The following is a 22,777-nucleotide window of genomic DNA, read 5'->3' as shown; positions in this document are numbered from 1 at the left end:
GAGAGCAAAATGTGGCACATATACCATGGAATACTATGCAGCCATAAAAACTAATGAGTTCATGTCCTTTTGCGAGAACATAGATGAAGCTGGAAACCATCATTCTCAACAGAAAACTAACACAGGAACAGAAAACCAATCACCACATGTTCTCACTCATACAGTGATTTAGAGCAGATAGAGAACCCATGGACCTAAGGGGAGGAAACATCACATACCAGGGCCTGTCAGAGGGTGAAGGGGAAAGGGAGGGAGAACATTAGGACTAATACCTAATGCATGCAGGGCTTAAAACCCAGGTAATGGGTTGATGGGTGCAGCAAACCACCATGGCACATGTATACCTATGTAACAAACCTGTATATTCTACACATATATCCCAGAAATTCAAGTGTAATACATAAATAAATAAATAAATGAAAAAAATAAATAAAATGAATAATTATTTTAAGATAAGAAAAATCAATGAGGGAAGGAAGACAAAGATTACCAGATTAACAGGTCAGTATTATACTATACAACCATAGTCATAAAGACAGTTCAATACTGGCATTAAAAAAAAAAAAAAACAATGGAACACGAAAAAGAGAGCTCAAGAAAATATCCAAGTATTTATGGAAGCTTGATGTGTGAGAAAATTCCCTCTACATATAAAAACAATAAAATCAGAGCCCTGCTTTTAATCGTATAGAAATCTGAACTAACAGATGCATTAAAGGCCTAAATGTAACAGCAGAAACCATAGAATTAATAGAAGATAGAGAACATCTTTGTGACCAAGAGGTATGAAAGTCTTAAATAAGATACAAAATTGTAAACCATTACATATTTTGTGGATTCACTTACTGACCAAAAATCAAAGATTTCTGTTTAACCAGGAATATCATGGACAAAACAAAGAAACAACAGACAAATGGCATACTAGAAAAAATATGTGCAAGTCTGAGTACACCAAAGATTACTATCTAGGAAAATATGTAACTCTTATGAAACGTTAGGGACATGATAGAAAATCCATAAAAAACTAGATAAAGCATATAAACAGACAATTCATAGAAAAAATATGTGAATGTCATCTTCCTATGAAGAGATGTTCAGAATGTACTAGGAATCAAGGAGATGCATGTTAAAACAATGAAGTTCAACTTTATGCCCAACAGAACAGCAAATACTATAAAACTGAATAATACCAAGTAATAAACAACACATAAAGAAATGGGAACCTTCATACATTCTGGCAGGAGTGTGAATTGCTACAGCTAGCCATTCTGGAAAAAAAATATGGCAATATTTCATGAAATTAAAACAAAATTGAAACTGGATACCTTAGCAGTTGTAAAATGTATTCCCTCTGACTTACAAAACTGTGTGAAATTCTCTAAAGTACATAAAAGGAAAGCATTTTTTATGGGTGAAGTTGGAGAAAAAATAGATGTCCATTTCTTGGGGGATAGACAAGAAAGAAGTAATAAGTTCATACTATGAGTATGTTAGAAGCAATAAATTAGATGAGCATATAACGTCAAGGACAAATCATAAAGTAAGAAATCAGATGTGGCCTCTAGCACAACACTAGCTATACAAATCAAAAACACATGTGTGAAACAATACTACATGCATCCTAAGAATATGTAAATAGATAAATATCCAAGAACACAAATGAAACATATTAGATAGAATAAGTGCCTATCATAACAACATGTATTGAACACTTACGTGCTCAGCCCTGTTTTAAATATACTAACTAATGTACTAATCTAATTCTCAAAACGTTTATCATTTTTATCTCTACTATATAACTGAGGAAAATGATGCACAGAGAGGTTGATATAGCAAGTGGGTGGCAGATGTGGAATTCAAGCCCAGGCAGTCCAGAGCCTGTACTCTTTGCTTCCCCTATGTTCTCTATGGAGAGGAGGCAAAAACTCAGGAGGGTGAATGAGAATAGTATGCCATGAAAAAATAATTAACTTAACCCCCACACCTGAGATCTGCAAAAGGAAACAAAGTCTTCAATTACAAGATCTCCTTGTTACAACTCCAAGTCAAGTGCTTATATAACATGAGCAGGTAGATTATTAAATATTTGACCCTTTCTGGTTCTAAAATTTTCAAATCCTAATATTTGACTTTACGTTTTCTATGACAGAAGACCCAATCAGATACAGCATATCTGTGAAAAAAGAAAAATACATTATTTTTTACTTTTCTAGGACGATCTAAATACTATGTCATGGAAATTAATTCTTAACACAAAGTAGGCACTTTCAACAGGTAGATTAGGATGTTGAGTTCTAGGTTTTGGCAAACAAAGAAACTGGTTGCTATGTTTATACACGTAATACTAATACCCCTCATTAAATTAGCAGAACATTATTGGGGGGAAATATTGTAAGTTTAGCCCCTGAGGCTGCAAGGATTGTAGGGGTGATATTATCATAACAGCTATGACATTTAGAACAAAATAAAAACAAAGTAATCTTACAGTAGAACGCTTCCAGAAATGAATAATTTCAGTGACATTTTTTGCAGGATGCAGTAAAAAGTAGTACTTCCATTCATCCCAGTCTACTGTCATTGACCCATCAGTATCCATGCTGAAATTTTTAAAAAAAGAAAATAGTGCTTGCAACATTTATATCAAAGTTAGCACCACTATAAAAATAAATACTTCTTAAATATTTATTGTTGGAGCCACTCCTTTGGACTTCATGAAATTACTGTATTTTCATATTGTTATTTAAATGGACTTTATTTTTTAAGCAATTTTAGATTTTCAGAAAAATTGAGATGATAATACAGAGAGTCCCATATATCCCCACACTCAGTTTCCCCATTGGTAACATTTCACATTATTATGGTACATTTGTTATAATTAATGAACCAATATTATTAATTGCTACATTATTATTCACTAAAGTCCATGCTTTATTCAGAGTTTCTTCGTTTTTAACTAATGTCCTCTCTTTGTTTCAGGATCCCAGCTGAAATGGCACATTTCATTTAGTCATCACGTCTCCTTAGGCTCTCTTGGCTATGACAGTTTCTCTTTCCTTGTTTTTGATAACCTTGATAGCTTCAAGGAGTGCTGATCAGGTAATTGGCAGAATGCCCCTCTAGTGGATTTTATTCCATATTGCTTTTTAATTATTTACTTGTATGTATTTCTCCCATATTTTCCTATGATATTCTGAAGGGAAAGACCAAGTCATCTGTGTATCTCCAACACTTAGCCTTCCATAAATATCTGTTGAATCAATGAATAAATGGATGAAAAGTGAATAAAACTGATTGAAGGGTAATTTTATATCTTTTGGCTCTTCAAGTATTATTTTTACTTCTGATCCTTTTCTCCCTATTTATAGCTTTTTAATCAACTTTAAAACAACCTTTTATTAATTTAAAAACTCACTTTTTACCATGGAAAATTTAGGATTTACTCAATTTTTAAGCATCTCAATTTTTTTAAGTTGTTTCATTGTCTGTCTAAAAGGTGGAATTAGTGAAATGCTTTTTAGGTAGCATTATTGTAAATACAAATTCTAAAAAACAAATTCCATTCTGCCAACAAAAAGATTAGTACAATTTCCAGTTCTAGCCAAGACAAAATAGTGGCTACAGAACTTAGATTGCCACAGTAAACCAATCTGAAACTGGACACAATATATGAAACAACTGTTTTCAGGCATCGGTCTACAAACAGGACAGGGTTGTGATACTTGAAAGAAGGAAACCGAGAAGTTGAGCTCTCCATTGATTCTCGTTTTTGGCTGGGGACACTTCAAATAGTAGCATAGACAAGTAGGAGCCTAAATTAAGAACAGGTGGGTAGAATAAACAAAGATTGGAGCTCAGGGCTGCTGAGAAGGCAGGAATTTTCAGGTCAAATTTTGGACGGTGTTCCAGAAACTATACAGGTAACCTTGAATCTTTGGCCGAATACTAAGCTACACTTGACTCCATCGGCCTGACAAAAGTAGCTACTGAAGGACTGTGAGTTTGTAGAAATTCAGTAGCTGAGCAATACTGGAGTTCAAAAAAGAAAGCAAAGTTGGAAGTGAGGGCAAGAAACATTACATACAGGGGGAACTAAAAAAAAGCAACCACTGACATCAGAGTCAGCTCTTGATAGCAGACATCTTTGTTGTTGTTGTTGTTTGTTTTTTGAGACGGAGTTTGGCTCTTGTCGCCAAGCCCAAGCTGGAGTGCAGTGGCACGATCTAGGTGCTCGGTAACCTCCGCCTCACAGGTTCAAGTAATTATCCTGCCTCAGCCTCCTGAGTAGCTGAGATTACAGGCACCTGCCACCACACCCAGCTAATTTTTGTGATTTTAGTAGAGACAGGGTTTCACCATGTTGGCCAGGCTGGTTTGGGCTCTGACCTCAGGTGGTCACCTGCAAACTCCAGGTGCGGGATTACAGGCGTGAGCCACTGCGCCTGGCCAATAGTAGATATCTTTAGTGATAACTGCAAAGTGCTGGAAAAAAAAAAAATTCAACCTAGAATGCAACTGCAATAAAAATAACCTTCAAAAATGAAGGTTATATAAAGACATTTTCAGGTAAACTAAATAGTCCCTACAAAATTCACCTGTGGGCAATGTGTACCGCTTCAATCTGCTTTGCCTTATGACACTACATTGTAATCATCTGGAATTATTTACTAGCCTGAAACCCTCAAGTGGGGACTTTGGCATGTTCACAACTGCATCTTTTGTAGCTACAGCTATGACTGATGTTTACAGAAGTTCTATAAATAAATTTTGAATAAATCATTGCTATCAGTAATTCATAATTAATCAGAGTATGATTCAGCAGTGTATTTCAAATTTTCCAAAAACAGTATAGCAACATATAATTTTGTGAGTAATGGCTTATAAAATACCATTTGTCATATCAATGAAAAAAATCCATAGATTGACAAAACTCCCAAGTTTCTATCAAACTTGACCTATCTGTTACTTCTTTTTAAAAATATCCTATTTTTTATTTTAAGAAAGCTTATTTCTTGTTTAATTACTTACGAATAGAGAACATATTCTGTATGATTCCAGTTCTTTATTAAAATATTTCACATTTCCTTTATGACCCACTGTATGGGCAAATCTTATCAATGTCCTTCGTGTGCTTTAAGAGAAACATATTCTTCAGTTTTCGAGTGTAATATTCTATGGTTTTCTAGGTATCGGTTGGTGATGGTATTGCTATATTTAATCTTTAATGGCATTTTCTATCCGCTTGTTCTATTAAATGCTGAGAAATCTGAGTTAAACTCTCTTACTATAATCATTGACTACTTATCTATTCTTCCTCATACGTTTGTTAATTCTTGATTTATAAATTTGGGCTATATTATTAAACCTATACAAATTTAGAATTCTATCTTCTGGGTAAATAAAATCCCTAATCATTACAAAATGCCCCTTTTTATTTTTGTAATGTTTTGCTTTCTCCATCCTTTTCTTCTAACACTTCCATTTACTTAAAAATATACCTCTTGTAACAGTATGTAATTAGATTTTGTCCACAGCAACAGCCAAAATATTCTGTCAGATATAAGATACAGATTAACAGGATATATTTCATGTTAAAGACACATAAAAGATAGAATCATAAAACAATCAAGAAATAATAAACTATAAGGAATTATCAAATGTATCTGAAAAAAAACATTCCAAATGACATAAACTTCTATAAGTAAAAAATTGTTAATAAACTCAGAATGGATTTAAGTAGAAGAAAAAGAGATAGATAGAAAGAAATTAGAAGATCTCTTTGAAGGACTTACCCAAGAATGCTGCACAGAAAAAGAAAAAAGTAGAAAATATTTTTAAAAGACAAAGAAAATGAAGAGGAAACTGTATTTTAAAATATAAAGATTGAGAATTTTTTAAACTGTCATAAGACATAAACTCATAGTTTCAAGAAGTACAACATTAACACTGAGGAAGTAAAATTAATAAAAAGAAAGCAAGACAGGCCTATTCACTAGATAAAAAGCTATAGAACCTAAAAGACAAAAAGAAGATCATAAAATTACAGCAGAGAGAAGGGTAAATCCTACCAGGATCAATGTAAAGACTAGCCAATCTTCCATGGTGGCATGTCTAACGGCAGTAGAATAATATCTCAAAGTTCTGAGTAAAAATAATTGTCAAACTAAAACTGTGTATCGAGCAAAACTCTCTTTCCAGAACAAAAGTGAAATAGACATGCTTTCAGATGCTCAACAATTAAGAGTTAAGTACCAATATATTTCCACTAAAAGAATTTCCAAAGGATGCAGTTCATGAAGAAAAATTATCCTGGATGAGTAGTGTGGGATGCAAGGAAGAATGGTGAGTAAATAAGATTCTAAATACAAAAACATCAATCAAATTTTCTCTATAAAATAACAATTACAATACCTATTTGTTCAGTTTAAAAAGAGAATAAAACAGCATATAAATTAGGAGAGGGGTAACTGGAGCTAAAAGTGTTCTAAACTCTACTGTTTTGAGAAAATTATAAAAGTTTTGTTTAACTTCAGCCTTTAAATTCAAACTATATGAGTAAGAATTTCAAAGCTAACTACTAACAAGAAACAAAGTATATAAATCCAAACCACTAAAAAATAAGAAAAAAGATGAGAAAAATTTATAGAAAAGAAAGGAAAAAGAAAAAAAGAAAACCCTATAAATACTGTAAATCGTATTACAATCAATCCAATTACATTCAATCTCTTACAGAGAATATAAAAAGAGAGACTACTCCACAACTCGCTCCATGAGGTCATTGCAATCTAAGAAACAAAATCAGATTAGGACAGTAGAGAAAGAAAAGAACAAGACAATTTTAGCCATGAACATAAATGTAAAAGCTATGAATGAAATTTTAGCAAATCGAATTCACCACAATATTTTTAAGTTGTGTTTATCCTAAGAATATAAGGATGAATCAACAGAGAAAAATCTGTAAGTTAATTCACCACATTAACAGATTAAAGAAAGATATATATGATCACCTCACAAATCTAAACCCATGTGTAATTTTTAAAAGTCTCTTGACAAAAGACACATGCACACGTATGTTTATTGCGGCACTATTCACAATAGCAAAGACTTGGAATCAACCCAAATGTCCATCAGTGACAGACTGGATTAAGAAAATGTGGCACATATACACCATGGAATACTATGCAGCCATAAAAAAGGATGAGTTTGTGTCCTTTGTAGGGACATGGATGCAGCTGGAAACCATCATTCTCAGCAAACTATCCAAGAACAGAAAACCAAACACCGCATGTTCTCACTCATAGGTGGGAACTGAACAATGAGATCACTTGGACTCGGAAAGGGGAACATCACACACCAGGACCTATTATAGGGAGGGGGGAGGGGGGAGGGATTGCATGGGGCGTTATACCTGATGTAAATGACAAGTTGATGGGTGCTGACGAGTGGATGGGTGCAGCACACCAACATGGCACAAGTATACCTATGTAACAAACCTGCACGTTATGCACATGTACCCTAGAACTTAAAGTATAATAATAATAATAATAATAATAATAATAATAGAAGGCAACTTTCTTAACATGACGAAGATGATAAACCACTTTTAATGGTAAAATACTAGAAGTATTCCCTTTAAGATCAGGAAAGAGAATGCCCATCACTACCAACAGCATTCCAGCAAGAATAGAAAAACTAATTGATCAAAGGTCTAAGGGTTGGAAAGACAGAAATAAAACCACCAGAATTCACAGTATTATCTTTCGAGTAGTATCTTATGTGGCAATTATAGCTTCTGTCTCTTCCACCTCCCACACCACAATTTATCTGGTTCTTCTCAAGGTATAAACACATCTTGCATCCTTGTTAAAAATTAGAATATCACACTTGAGGCTGTTTAAAGTCACAGATATCATTAAACATATCATTCTAACCCAGTCAGAATCTATTCTATGCAGAGGGCATATAAAGCACTAGACACTTGGCAGCATTATGGGCAAATCCAAACTGTTGTAACTCAAGGGATGAGCTAGCTGAAAGAGGCTTTGAAAACCCATATACCACCTCCAGATGATCCTAGAGTTAACCAAAGTGCTCACTTCACAGTTTTTACTCTCAAGCCCAAGGAAGTTTGAGAACCAGCATACTACTATCAAGCTTTTCTGCTTTGCAGGTACAAGAGACAATGGCAGATTAAGTGTGAATAAAAGCATCCAGAAAACATAAGGTTTTCTTTTCAACTCCACCTTCCTCTACTTCCCCCTCCCTCATGCTCTTTTAAAATTTCTCCTTAGGATAAATTGTCTCTGTCCCCATATCAAAGCCTAATGGTTTCAACCATGGAATCCCTTCTTCAAAAGAAATCTTCCTGAAAGTTTAAGACATAAAACAAATGAAGGCAGAACAGTTTGGTTCAAGCAATAGTTGGAAGCCAGAAACTCATTCTGATCTGGCTCTCCTTCCCTCATCCCACAAATACACAGAGGCCCCTCTTAAGAACAGTTTGAAAAACATTACACTGGTAGTATGTGTAATTTCATTTGGTTTCTGTGGCTTAAATGGTCAACCTAGGGAATGACATTGCAGGCTGCTCTTAAAGGGATAGATTTCAAGTAAGATAGAATTGAGCAAACACAAAAGCAGGTTTGTTTACCAAGTTATAGAATAAGGGGTGAAATGCCACATTTATAGCAATTAGTTCCTAACATCAAGTATAAAACACAGAAAAAGTTATTAAAAATAAAGACAAGGACTGACCTGCTCAGAATTGTTTTTGCCTGGACTTTAGAAATATGCATATCCAGAGATTTCAAAGCAGCAATTATTTCTGAAGCATCTATTACTCCTTGAAAAATGAAAAAATGTCAAGTTAAAGTATCTGAAAAGACGATAAGGCAAATATACTTACAATGTAAAAGGCTTTAAAGGCCCATATGGTTTTGACCTATAAGGCCCATATGTTTTGACCTATAATCCCATATCCACACGTCAAAGCCTAACAAACTTTTGGAAATTGGTACCAAAGTTCATTTGGTGGCAAAATCTACCTTAAACAGACATTAGGTTAATTTTAGTCAATTACTTATCTAATTTAGTGTGAATATTCGTTTCACTGCAGAAGCATTCATACTTATAACTACATGGTGGTGCCCCATAGTCCCCATATCATATATGTACTGCATTACTTGTCTAAAATCCAAATTTTAAATTTCAAACCATATTTGGCCCCAGACATTTCCAATGGAATTGTAGGTCTATAAGATACTCTTAACTTGAAAAGAACTGAAAAAGTCAATTCTGAAGATTTGATCCATGGGACTGAAATAAGGCCAGTCAATAGTTTATAAGGTAAGCTTTCAAAGAAACAATTGACTTAAAATATAACACCAAACTCATGATTTAACACATATGATGTATATGATGTATATATATGATATATGATATGTTATATTATGATAATATATAAATCAAATCTATATGATTCATATATTCCAAATAAATTTTGCTACTTTAGCACATCATATACTATGTTAAATAACTCAAATCAATGAATATATTTAATATAAGCTTACTACGCATTGCACTCACAATGCTGGACGTTGTGAAGGGATAATTCAGTATGCATATTCTCCTCAAATTCTAAAACACAGATCTAATCCTATCACTCTCCAAGGCCAAAGAAACTTTGATTCCTCCCTTGCATAAAGCAAGTAGTTGAGGATATCTCAATATTTTTAAATATAAGGACAATATTTTAATGTAAAAATAAATTACCTTTAGTGTCTCCTAGTTGAAAAATACATAATGTCAAAAAGTTACTATAAATTTAGTCACACTTTTAATTTGTATTTATGAACTACAGCTACCTATGCATACCTTTACACACACACATATATGTATGAGATGTTACTTATTTGGTCAATAGACAAAGCCCGTTATTCATCTGCAGAATCTCAGACTCTTTGCAATGACTCAAGGGCCTCCAGTATTTCAAGCTCCATAGAATGTAGTTTACTGGTCTATTACTCAACCTAGAAATCAAAGTTTCTTCAACAGGGGAGGCAGGATCCTCTGCCTTATATACCATTATAATCTTCAAATACTATACTCTCCAATTCAATTTAATAATTTTTTAAAATTTGAAAACCTACTATGCAAATCACTATGCTAAATGTGAGGGAATCCAAAAATCAATAAACACCCCAAAGGAGTTTACCAATTTGTATAGATGCACCAATTACTTTAAAAATAACTACTGCTAGTGGCCGGGCGCGGTGGCTCAAGCCTGTAATCCCAGCACTTTGGGAGGCCGAGACGGAGCGGATCACGAGGTCAGGGAAATCGAGACCCTCCTGGCTAACGGTGGCTCCGATCTCTACTAAAATTACAAAAAAACAGCGAGGCCCGAGGTGGCAGCCTGTAGTTAGCTACTCGGGAGGCTGAGCCAGGAGAATGCGTAAACCCGGAGGCAGGCTTACGGTGAGCAGAGGTCAGGCACGCACTCTAACCTGGAGCAACAGGCTGAGACTCAGATCTCAAAAAAAAAAAAAAAAAAAAAATAACTACTGCTAAATGTTTGTTAATAGATGAGCTAGGAATAAAATGCAATGGAAGGGTAAATTAAGGAGTAAATAAGAGTCACAAATGAGATACTATAAAGGATAAACAAGAGACCACCAAAGAAACAAAAAGCATTTTAATAATAGGTACAGTATGAGCAAGGTACACATATTTATTTAACTAAGATGTATTGAAAACTTACATATGGTATCAGAAATCAGGACAGTAGGTACCTGCAGAGCAGGGGTAGTGATTTGGAGTGGGTAAAAAAGGAATGTTTCTGAGATGCTTGTAATAATCTACTTCTTAGTCTAGATGCTATTTTCATGCTGCAAGTTTGCCTTGTGAAAATTCATGGAGCTTACATTTATAATTTATGTATTTTTTTTTTGCATTGTATGTCATTATTAAGTAAGTCAGGGGCAAACTGGAAATGTCATTTATTGGCTCTGACCCCTATAAAGTAATTTCCCAACTATGCCTTTGTTCAAGCTGTTGTATCCAGCTCAAGAAACGGTTTCTTTTCATTTCTGTTTAAATATTAACCCAGTACAAATCTTAATTGTGCCTGGACACAATTAAGTTCTTCTTGTATCACTTTTATAGCAATGATCATAGTCTACCTTGTGTATAGCTATATAAGTCTTTTATTACTCCACCCAAAACTGTGTTTCTGAAGACTTTTGTTAACACAGTTCCTAGTGCACTAGCTCATATATAATGCTCGAATACTGTTTGCTTAATTGACTAAAATATATGAAGTAATCCTTACCTAAAAGAACCTAGAATTCAGGCAAATATGTAGGAAAAAAAATAGGTAATCCAATCCAGAACATAATCAAGGTCTACGGGCTTAAAGGGACATTCAGTGTTGTCTTTAATTATATGCAGTAAGCTTTCACTGAGAAGACGGAATTGAAACGAATTGAATGGGATAACAGTATTTAGAGAGATGGAGGGGAGGACTGCAACCATTCTAACAATGTAATTCCAGGGAGAAATGTAAAGTATTCCATTCCATACCAGTGATCCATTGCTAAGTTACAAACCACCCCAAAATGTAGTGGCTTACAAAGACTATATTTAGTTATGAATATGCAATCTGAGTTTGGTTAAACTTGTTGGTTCAGTTGGTTGGTTCCTTTTCTGATCTGGTCTTGGTCATTCATGTAAATGTAATCAACTATTGGTTCCACTGCAGCTGGCCAAGATTACTTCAATCACATGTCTGTCACCTCAGATGAGAATATAGAACAGTTAAGGACTCACTGGGTAGCTGTCTCCAGGTGATCTCTCCCCCTGGGTAGCTATGATAGCAGCAGGAGGCAGACGAATTCCCAGGCAGAAATGAGCAAGTCCCCGCTGAAACCCAACCGTCAAACCAAAGACAGCCCAAAGTCTGAAAAGTGAGCTACCAGAGTCCACGACTAGAGAGAACTTCCTCAATGCCTTTTACCCAATGAAATGGTGCTTTTTCCAGGCCTGCCCATGGACCAGTCAGCATGCACTCCCCCATTCGGAGCTCACTAGAAACCCCAGACTCAGCCACACGTTGTACTACCCACTTTCAGGCCCACTCCCACACACTGGGCCACCCGCCCTCAAGTCCCCTCTCTGCTGAGAGCTTTCCTCCTTTCACTCAATAAAATTCTGCCCTGCCTTGCTGACTCTCCAGTGTCCATGTAAACTCATACTTCTTGGTTATAGGACAAGAAATCAGAGCCTGCCAAACAGCAGGAGCAAAAAAGGCTATAACACATTCCTGGCCAACTCTCTGAGCTACAGGCAGTGACATCTGCTCCCATTTGCCAGACTATGAGACCGAAAAGCAACAACACGTCTCGGGGTCCAGACCTCAGAATTCCCAAGTCAGAGCTATAACACAGTAACCCTTCTCCCCAGCAATGGGCTGCCACCCTATGTGATGGGAAGCCGCAGCAGCAGGGCTGGGTCAGCCCAGGAGCTATGACTGGAGAAGGGTGGTGGGACCAAACAAGCTGTGACAGGCCCCCATTTGCCAAAGTGGGTGGATGGCAGGAACAAATGAGCTTAAACGCAAACAAGCTGCAACATTTCCTGGTGGCCAGTGCTCAGAACTCCCCGAGCAAAAGGCTGTAACGCATCTTAGGGCTCTGGAATTGCTGTCATCTCTGAGTTGCCAAGTGCTACTGCATCCCCCTTATCTAGACACTGGTGCCCAAGGTGGAAGCCATTCAAGGCAGCATGCCTGGACTAGTCATGGGCTGAGTGCAGAGCCAGCAGGGGCGGGATCCAGGCCAGCAGCACAAGCTGAATGTAGCCTGCCAGCCCAAGTGGGCAGAGCCCAGTGAACAGAAAGAAGAGAAAGGTATTTAAGAAAAAAGACGAGCCATCAGCCTTCCTAAAGGGTTTCCAGCTGGTGAAGAAGCACCAAAAGAATCCCTATGTCAGCTAGGCTTTCTTTCTGGTGGTTTACAGTGTTCAAGAGACAGCACTCAAGAAGACAAGCTCCAATGTACAAGTACTTTTATCAAGATTTGCTTATGTTCCAAGGGCTAAAGTGAGCTAATGGCCAAGCCCAGGTCAGTGTGGCACATGGCAACAAAAGGGCATGAATCCTGAGAGTGTGGTTCATTGGGATACCCAACGTAAGCAAAATTATTGAGCCTTCTTAAGCTTTAGAGTTCTCAACTATAAAACGTAGCTGCTGTGATGATTGTGTGAGATAAAAATAAGATGTAGAAGGTAAAATGGTAGAACAAATATGGCAAGTAGGAGAGTTCAGTAAATGTTAGTTCCATTCCCTCCATTTCCTCAATCCCCAGAAAGCTCTATCCAAAAAAAGAACCTTATCGATGAAATTACATTGAATAATTACTTCATTCACATATTTGCAACAGCATTCTATGGTCATTTTGGCTGAACAGAGCAGGGGTTTAGATGCTTTCTTGGTGATTAATATGGTTTGGCTTGTGTCCCCACCCAAATCTCACCTTCAATTGTAATAATCCCCTGTCAGTGGCAGGGCCAGGTGGTGATAACTGAATCATGAGGGCAGTTTCCCCATACTGTTCCCATGGTAGTGAATAGAATCTCATGGATCTGATGGTTTTATAAATGGGAGTTCCCCGCACAAGCTCTCATGCCTGCCACCATGTAAGATGTGACTTTGCCCCTCATTTGCCTTCAGCCATGATGGTGAGGCCACCTCAGTCATGTGGAACTGTGAGTCCACTAAACCTCTTTCCTTTATAAATTACCCACTTTCAAGTATGTCATTATTAGCAGCATGAGAACGGACTAATACAGTGAGAGAGAGTTAACCAGGTCAGGTGCATGGAGACCTTGCATCCTTCTAACAGTAGATGTGATAGTAGACCAGCCACATGAATACACTTTCCATTGGCATAAAGGTCTTGAAATCCTTCTACAGAGCAATTGGGCAGGGGTCATTAAAAATGAATCTTCTCCATCCTGGTCCTTCCAGAATCTGGAGGCTGGACCTAAATGGCAGATTTATAAGCTGCCCTCAAAACAACCTTAAAGGACAGAAGGGCTGTCTCTTGCAAGTAGTACGAATAACAATACAAGAACACAAGGATTACAAAATATCAAGGAATCATAACGCCTCAAAGAAACTAATAAAGAGTATCAATGATAGACCCCAAGAAAAGAAGATCTATGAAATTACTGAAAAATTCAAAATAATCCGTAAAAGATCAACACAAGAGTGTACAGTATAACATTTAATGACATTTGGCAAAACAATACAAAGTAAGAAGCTCAATAATAAAATAAAACATTAAAAGAATCAAGTAGAAATTTACAGAATGAGAATACAATCACTTTCGGACTGAAAAATTCAGTAAAAATTATTAACAACAGACTCGATCTTTCTTCACAGTGAAATCAATGGGCCAACAAATAGAAAATTTAAAATTATCCAGTCAGAGGAACAAGAAGACAAAAGACTCAAAAAGAATGAAGAAAACCTACAGGAACTATGGGACACCATCAAATGATCAAACCTGGCTGGGTACAGTGGCTCATACCTATAATTCCAACACTTTGGGAGGCCAAGGCAGGTGGATCATGAGGTCAGAATCAGACCATCTGGCTAACATGGTGAAACCCTGTCTCTACTAAAAATACAAAAAATTACTGGGGGCATGGTGGTGGGTGCCTGTAGTCCCAGCTACTTGGGAGGCTGAGACAGAGAATGGTGTGAACCGAGCCCAGGCTTGCAGTGAGCCAAGATTGCACCACTGCACTCGGGTCTGGGCGACAGAGCGAGACTGTCTAAAAAAACAAACAAACAAACAAACAAAAAAACCTTTGCATAATAGGATAAAGGAGAACAACACGTATTTAAAGATACATTGGCTAAAGACTTCCCTAATCGGGGATAGATGCCAATATCAGGTATAGGAAACACAGAGATGTTCAATCAAATTCCAGCTCAATAGCCGCAAGGCACATAATAATCAAACCACCAAAAGTAAAGAACCACAAAAATTCACAGAGAGCAGCAAAGATAAGAAACACATCACATAAAAGGTGCCAATACAACTAATGGTGGTTCTCCGTGAGCCCTACAGGCTGGGAGACATATATTCAAAGTGCTAAAGATGATATATTCAAAGTGCTAAAAAAAAAAAAAAACAAACTGACAACCAAGAACACTTTATCCACAAAACTGTAATTCAGAATTGAGGCATAAAAACGTTCCCAGAAAAAAAGCTAAGGGGTTCATTACCCTGAGACCTGCTTTGCAAGGATGTGTCTAAAGAGAGTTCTTTAAGCTGAAGAACAAAAAGGCTGGTAATTAATGACATGGAAACAAATAAACACTAGCTAAATGAATAAGTAAAACAGATCATATTTAGAATATTCTGGGAATGCAATGGTGACCAAGCAATTTCATTCCTGGTGCAAGGGTTAAAAGAAAACTATTAATAACTATAGCTAAAATAAATTGTCAAAAGAAACACATTATAAAATGACTTAAATTCTGACATCAAAAGCATAAAATATGGGGAAGGGGCTATAAGAGTACTTTGCTATGTGCAAAGTTAAGTTGTTATCAGCTTGAAATAGGCTATTACAAATACAGGAAGTGCTCTATGTGAGCCTCATAGTGGCTCTAAAATCAGAAATCTTTAGTAGAAGGACAATTTAGTAGAAAGATATTATATAATGATAAAAGCTTCAATACATCAAGAATATACAATAATTACAAATTTTTTTTGCATATAACAGGTCATCAAAACATATGAAGCAGAAATTGGCAGAATAGAAGGGAGAAATAGTTAGTTCTACAATATTAGTTGAAGAATACCCCACATTGAATAATGAATAGAATAACCAAACAGAAGATAAGTAAGGAAACAGAGAATTTGAACAACACAATAAACCATCTACATCTAACAGGCTTATACAGAATATACTATGCAACAGGAAAAAAAGTACACACTCTTCTCAGGGACACACAGGACATTCTCCAGAAAAGATCATACTCTGGGTCACAAAACAAGTCTTAATACATTTTAAAAGACTGAAATCATGCCAAGTATCTTCTCTTACCACTGTGGAATGAAACCAGAAATCAATGACAAAATGAAAATTGGAAAATTCATTAATGGATAGAAATTAAATAACACACTCTTGAAAAACTAATGGGTCAAAGAAAAAAATAACAAGGAAAATTATAAAATATCTTTAGACAAATGAATCAAAAGTACAACACCAAAACTTACGAGATATGGCAAAAGTTGTACTAAGAGAGAAGTTTACAGAGATAAATGCTTACATTTAAAAAAAATAAGAAGAAGAAGAAGAAGAACGATCTCAAATCAGCAACCTAACTTTACAACTTAAGGAACTAAAAAAAAGAGCAAATTAAATCCAAAACTAGCAGGCAGAAAAAATAAAGATTAGAACAGATATAGAGGAAATGAGAAAAGAAATATAATAGAGAAAAACAACGAAATCACAAGTTAGTTCTTCAAAAAGATCAACATAGGTGGATGGACTAAGAAAAAAGAAAGAAACAAGACTCAAATTACTAACGTCAGAAATGAAAGTGGGGACATAACTACTGATTCTATGGATATAAAAAGGATTATAAGAAAGTACTATATACTACATACCAACAAATTGGATACCTTAGATGAAATAGAAAATTCCTAGAAACACAAAACCTACCAATACTAAATTATGAAGAAACAGAAAATCTGAATAAGTCTATAACTAATGAGGAGGTTGAATCAGTAATCAAGAATCTCCCAATTAAAAAAAAAAAAGCGCAGGATCTGATAGCTTCACTGCTAAATTCTACCATTTAAAAACTAACCCCACTACTTCTCAAACATTTCCAAATAAAATTTTAAAATCTGATTCATCCTATGAGGCCAGCATTACCCCCAACACCAAAGCCATAGAAAGACACTACAAGAAAAGAAAATTACAGACCAGTATCTCTCATGAACACTGATACAAGAGTCCTCCAAAAAAATGATAACAAACTGAACTTATTAGATTAAAAAGTGATATTTATTCCTGGAATACAAGGAGAAATTTTAAAAAATCAATCAGTGTAATACATAACATTAACAGAATGATGGCAAAAAACACAAACATTGCAATTGATGAAGTAAACACATTTGATAAAAGTCAATATCCTTTCATGATAAAAGCACTCAACAAACTAGGAATACAAGAAAACTATCCTCAATATGATAAAAATCGTATGTGAAAAACCTATAATGAACATCATACACAATAGTGAAAGGCTAAAAGCTTTTCTCTAAGATTAGAAATAGGAAAGTATGCCCACTTTCACCACTTCATTCAACGTAGTACTGGAAGTTCTAGTCAGAGTAATTACGTTACAAAAAGAAATAAAAGGCATCCAATTTGGAAAACAAGAAGTAAAATTATCCCTTTTTCAGATTATATGACTTTATATGTAGAAAATCCTAAAGACCCCCCCCCCCCCCCTCAGCACACACACACACACACAAATGTTAGGATAAACAAATTCAGCAAAGTGGCAAGATGCAAAGTCAACACAAAAAAATCAGTTGCATTTCTATACCTATACCATAACAACATTTAATCCAAAAAGGAAATTAAGGAAACGACGCCATTAAAGCATCAAAAGAATAAAGCACTTAGGAATTAACGTAACCAAAAATGTAGAAGACTTATGCAATGAAAACTATAACACATTTCTGAAACAAATAAAAGAAAACATAAATAAGTGGAAAGATGTCCCACGTTCATGTGCTGGAAGACTTAATATAGTTAAGATGTCTATACTACCCCAATTTACAAATTCAGTGCAATCCCTACAAAAATCCCAATGATGAATTTGAAGAAGTAGAAAAACCCATACTAAAATTCACATGGAATCTCAAGGGACCCCAAATAGCCAAAACAATTTTGAAAAAGAAGAACAAAGAGGACACACTTATTTCAAAACTTACTACAAAACAAGAGTGATTAAAACAGTGTGCTACTGACATAAAGACAGACATATACACCAATGGAATAGAATAGAGTAGAATAGAATAGAATAGAATAGAATAGAATAGAATAGAATAGAGAGCCAAGAAATGAACTCTTATGTGGTCAAATAATTTTTGACAACAGTGCAAAGACCATTCAATAGGGAAAAGATAGTTTTTTCAACAAATGGAACTGGGAAAACTGAATATCCGCATGTAAAAGAATGACACTGGACCCTATTAAAAATTAATTCAAAATGGATCTATGGCCTATATGCAATTCTCAAAATTATAAAACTCTTAGAGAAGACAGCATACGGCAAAAGCTTCTCGACAATGAATTTGGCATTGATTTCTTAGATATGACATCAAAGGTACAGGCAACCAAAACATGACAAATTGGACTTCATGAAAATTTAAAACTTTGTGCATGAAAAGTAAAAGGAGACTCATAAAATGGAAGTAAACATCTGCAAATCATATATATAATAAGGGGTTCATATACAAACTATATAGAAAACCTCAAACAAACAACAAAAATAACTCCAATCTGAAATATAAAGAACTTGGACATTTCTCCAAAGAAGTTATACAAACTTCTTTTCATGGCTACTAAGCACATGAAAAGATGCCCAGCATCACTAAAGAGGAGTCCAGATGGTTTGGACTTCTAGCAACAACCAAAAAAAAAAAAAACCACTCAAACACTCACCGATAAAAAAGCTTTACGGTCTTCAGACATAACCCCTAAAATTCAACAGGAGTTACATGTGAAGACTGCTAACCATTGACAGAGAAGAAATAAAATAATTTTTTTTCTTGATATCCTGAAACTTCCATGTAAATAGTTAAAATACTCAAGTCAAGACTGGCCTAGAAAGGAAGGTATTCCTAATTTACGTGAGGTTCTAAAACAATCAGCAGAAGTGTAAACCCATGGATCAAGGTCTGACTTCCCCTAGACCTTGGTGTGGATGTCAAAAGAGAATAGCTCTGGGGCTCTTACCTGTGCCTGTCGTTTGGAGACGTCCCTGAAGCACACTGCGCTGGGCAGAGAAATCCATAAGAAAAGAGATGGTCCTTTACTTCTGCACAAAGGCTAACACGGCCCCTGATTTGTGTGCTGATTCCATAAATGTTGAACGAGTCACCAGAAACCGCATCTCCCCAAAGCCTCTGGAAAATTCTTGAACACTGGGCGGCATTCCTTTTTCTTTTTCTTTTCTTTTTGAGACGGAATCTCGCGAATACGCCGACCAGCTCACTGCATTTCGCCTGGCTCAAGCGAGTCCCCTGCCTCAGCCTCCGGAGTAGCTGGGATTACAGGTGCGCGCCACCACGCTCGGCTAATTTTTGTATTTGTTTAGTAGAGACGGGGTTTCAACATGTTGGCCAGGCTGGTCTCCAACTCCTGACCTCAGGCGATACACCCCCCTGGGCCTCCCAAAACGCTGGCAGATACCCAGCTCCTGGCCGAAAGGGGCTGGTTTTAAGAAGAACATGTTTCTCACTGGTCGCATTATTCTGCATGACGAGGCTCACAGAGCAGTAAACTCACCCCGCTCCCAAAGGCCTTTGAGCAGCCTGAAAGGGCAGGGTTTCACTTCACCTCTGCCTGCCCCCTAGGCTACCCGTGCCACCTTCCTGCCCGCCTCCTCGGAGTTCGGGTCAAACGCGGAGCTCCAGTTTCTCAGCCCCTCCTGGAGCTCAGTGATGTCCACCACGCCGTCCCCATTATGTCCAGGCCTCTGTGATCCCCGGTGAAGTAGCGTCACTGCCATCCTGGCAGGCCACCTCCCAGCAGCACGGAAGCCCCAGACCAGAGCAGCATGGCTGGGTCCAGAGTTTCGTGACCACTAGGCCACCCCCGTCGCCCCGCAGTTCTCGGCCGCCTCCTCGACGCCTGGCCGCGCAAAGCACGGGGTCCCGGCCGTCAGCCAGCTTCTGCAACCGTCTGGCGGAGCCGCTGCAGTTCGAGTCCATGCGGGCCAAGCCACTCGCGCCTGCGGGCTCCCGGGCGCCATCGATAGCGGCGCACTCCAGGGACCCTGGCCAAGGCGCCAGGTGTGAGGTGAGGTGCCAGACGTGAGTTGAGCAGCTGTGACGTGGTCGCGCTGGGCACGCAGTGACCCCTGACGCGGTGGTCGAAATGAGCCGATTCCCCAGCAGGCTCGAAAGGGCACTCGCGTAGGTGTGAGATTCTCGCGATGCAGACTCAGTGCCTGCCGGAAGTCACTGCCACGGGAGATATGGCAAGGAGTGAGCTGCTCAGACGCGCTCTTATGCCAGCATCCAGTACTCTGGTGCCACCCTTCCTCCCAGGAGGACCTGCACCTAGAGGTCAGAACCCCGGTGACCCAGCAAAAGAGGTCTAAAGAGGAAAGGCCTGGAGTCTCTGCCCTGTTCCTGTCTCTCTCTTCCCTCCTGGCCGGCTTAGCCCATGTTGGCAAACCTATTTTGGCCATAGTGGGATTAGACTTTTCATGTTTTTATGTAACCTTTTTCCAGTTAGTTGGGTTGTGTGCAGAAATACTTCTATCTCTATTAATAAACGAAAGATAAAAATAAATAATAAATAGAGGTAAGATACATACGATTAAAATGAGAACATTTCTCCAAATCCAGAAATACGAAACACACATCATAACAGTTCCAATTTGTATGCCACATTTCTATTCATAAATTTTGTTCTAAAATAGAGAGAAAAAGTAAATAGCAAAATACTTTCAAGTAGATCTGAAGCATTCAAAGTATTTTTGGTATGCATTTATTTTAATTCAATCTCTGAGTTTTATTATCTATAGGGCTATTAAGGGATCCAGTTCCCATTTATTTTTCCTCTATATTTTAGAATAGAAGTTCAAATAAACAAATTTAATTTCTAATTGCTTGTTAATTATGAGGCATGATAACACACACTAATTTATCAAGCTGTGCTTTATATTAGTCACATTTATGTAAACTGTATGAGTTCATTATATATGTTTCAAATCTTTCTATTAATCCTATTAAGAAAAAAACGGATAATCTGTCTAAAAATTGACTTTGGTTACTCAAATTTATGTTAATTGTGCGTTTATATTCATTTCAATTTTTAGAAAATGTAACAACTTAATTCCATCATTAATCGTTTATTAAGTACCCTATCCCAACCTGAGAAAGTTAAATTTCTCTAATGTCACAGCAAATTCAAACATGGCATTTAACAAGAGGGAAAAAGATTATATCAAATATTCTTCTGAATTTTAACACTTTACAGTGAGAGCAGATTTTAACTACATTTTAGTATTTATAAATTATATACTTATAGTTAAATTTATGAAATCACAATTTTAGAATGCATCTAATCTTTATAATGTAGCTATACGTAGACATCTTTAAAAATCTTTGGCCTAGTCTCTTCCAACATAAATTGAAAAGATAGAGGCAAAAAAAGGAGAGATGGAGAAGAATACTATTCATATAAGTTTAAGACTGAAAAGGGAAGTTCTAGTCAGCCTTTCTTCATTCTAGTAGATCGGAGCTTGAAAGTAAAGTATGAAGTACATAGAGAAAAAAAGAAAAACTCAGTCTTTTTAAACACAAATTTAAGTATAAGAGCTCACACAGAACCTGGGAGGCAGCGCTTGCAGTGAGCCCAGATGGCGCCACTGCACTCCAGCCTGGGAAACAGAGCGAGACTGTCTCAAAAAAAAAAAGAGCTCACACATTTTTCTGAATTACTTTGGTTACATTGCTGACTTTCTTGTAATTATTCCATTCACAACACTGGTAGGAGACTGAGGTATTCTGATGCCATGAAATTATATTTATGATTTTCTGTTTTGTTTTGTTTATTTTAGAGAAGGAAAAGGACCCCCAACTCGACTGTTTTGCTGTGAATTATAGTTTTAAATGCATGAGTTTTCTATTAGTACTTTCAAACATTTTAAATATGCACATATGGCAAGGAGAGGTGAAAAAATAAAAATAAATTTAAAATGCACATAAAGCACTAAAATATTAGCTTTTAAAATACAAGTAGAGAATTCAGAAAAGCTTCAAAATATTCTAACTCTTTAATATGAAATTATACTAGGTTAATTATATAATTAGGTTATATTCTGTATTATGAATTGCATTTTAATCCACTTAAATGCAAATTTCTATGACTGTTCATTAACATTTGGAAAAATATAAATAGATTTTGTGAATATTGCAGATTTTAATTCACCAAGAAATTAATAAACTTATTTCTGGTTTACTTAAAATTCAATATTTAAGTCTAATTTGTATGTTTACCTTTTGAGAAAATGGATATAGCATCTTTTCATACAGACCTTTTGCAAATTAAGGAAAAAGCCAAGACATTTTCATATTTCTAAACAAGTGTCCAGATAATGACTGTTCAAGATTTCATTTCTATTTTTTATTTTTGAGACCGATTTTCACTCTTGCCCAGACTGGAGTGCAATGGCACAATCTTGGCTCACCGCAACCTCTGCCTCCTGGGTTCAAGTGATTCTCCTGCCTCAGCCTCCTGAGTAGCTGAGATTACAGGCGTGCGCCACCACCCGCTTAATTTTGTATTTTTAGTAGAGAGAGAGTTTCTCCATGTTGGTCAGGCTGCTCTCGAACTCCTGACCTCAGGTAATCCACCTACCTCGGCCTTCCAAAGTGCTGAGATTACAGGTGTGAGCCACCGCGCCCAGTCTCAAGATTTCATTTCTAAAATATTCCCAAGAGCAGTTTTGCTG

At 36.7% G+C, this 22,777-nt stretch overlaps 1 long non-coding RNA gene across 2 annotated transcripts; it reads right to left on the bottom strand.

Annotated features, from left to right (window-relative positions):
- Positions 1–824: 824 nt before the first annotated feature.
- On the bottom strand, positions 825–21,325 carry LOC101024616. Of its 2 annotated transcripts, none has more exons than XR_004176607.1 (3): positions 20,636–21,325; positions 8,752–8,839; positions 825–2,597 (listed from the first exon to the last, which is right to left on the bottom strand). It is a non-coding gene; the product is annotated as an uncharacterized LOC101024616 (long non-coding RNA). The 2 variants fall into 2 exon arrangements; XR_004176606.1 differs by lacking the exon at positions 20,636–21,325 and adding an exon at positions 19,048–19,216.
- Between the last annotated feature and the right edge of the window lie 1,452 nt (positions 21,326–22,777).

This window comes from Papio anubis, chromosome 1, assembly GCF_008728515.1.
Source record: "Papio anubis isolate 15944 chromosome 1, Panubis1.0, whole genome shotgun sequence".
Lineage (NCBI taxonomy): Eukaryota > Metazoa > Chordata > Mammalia > Primates > Cercopithecidae > Papio > Papio anubis.
Note: the sequence above shows the minus strand (reverse complement) of the source record. Positions and strands in the feature narration are given on the sequence as shown.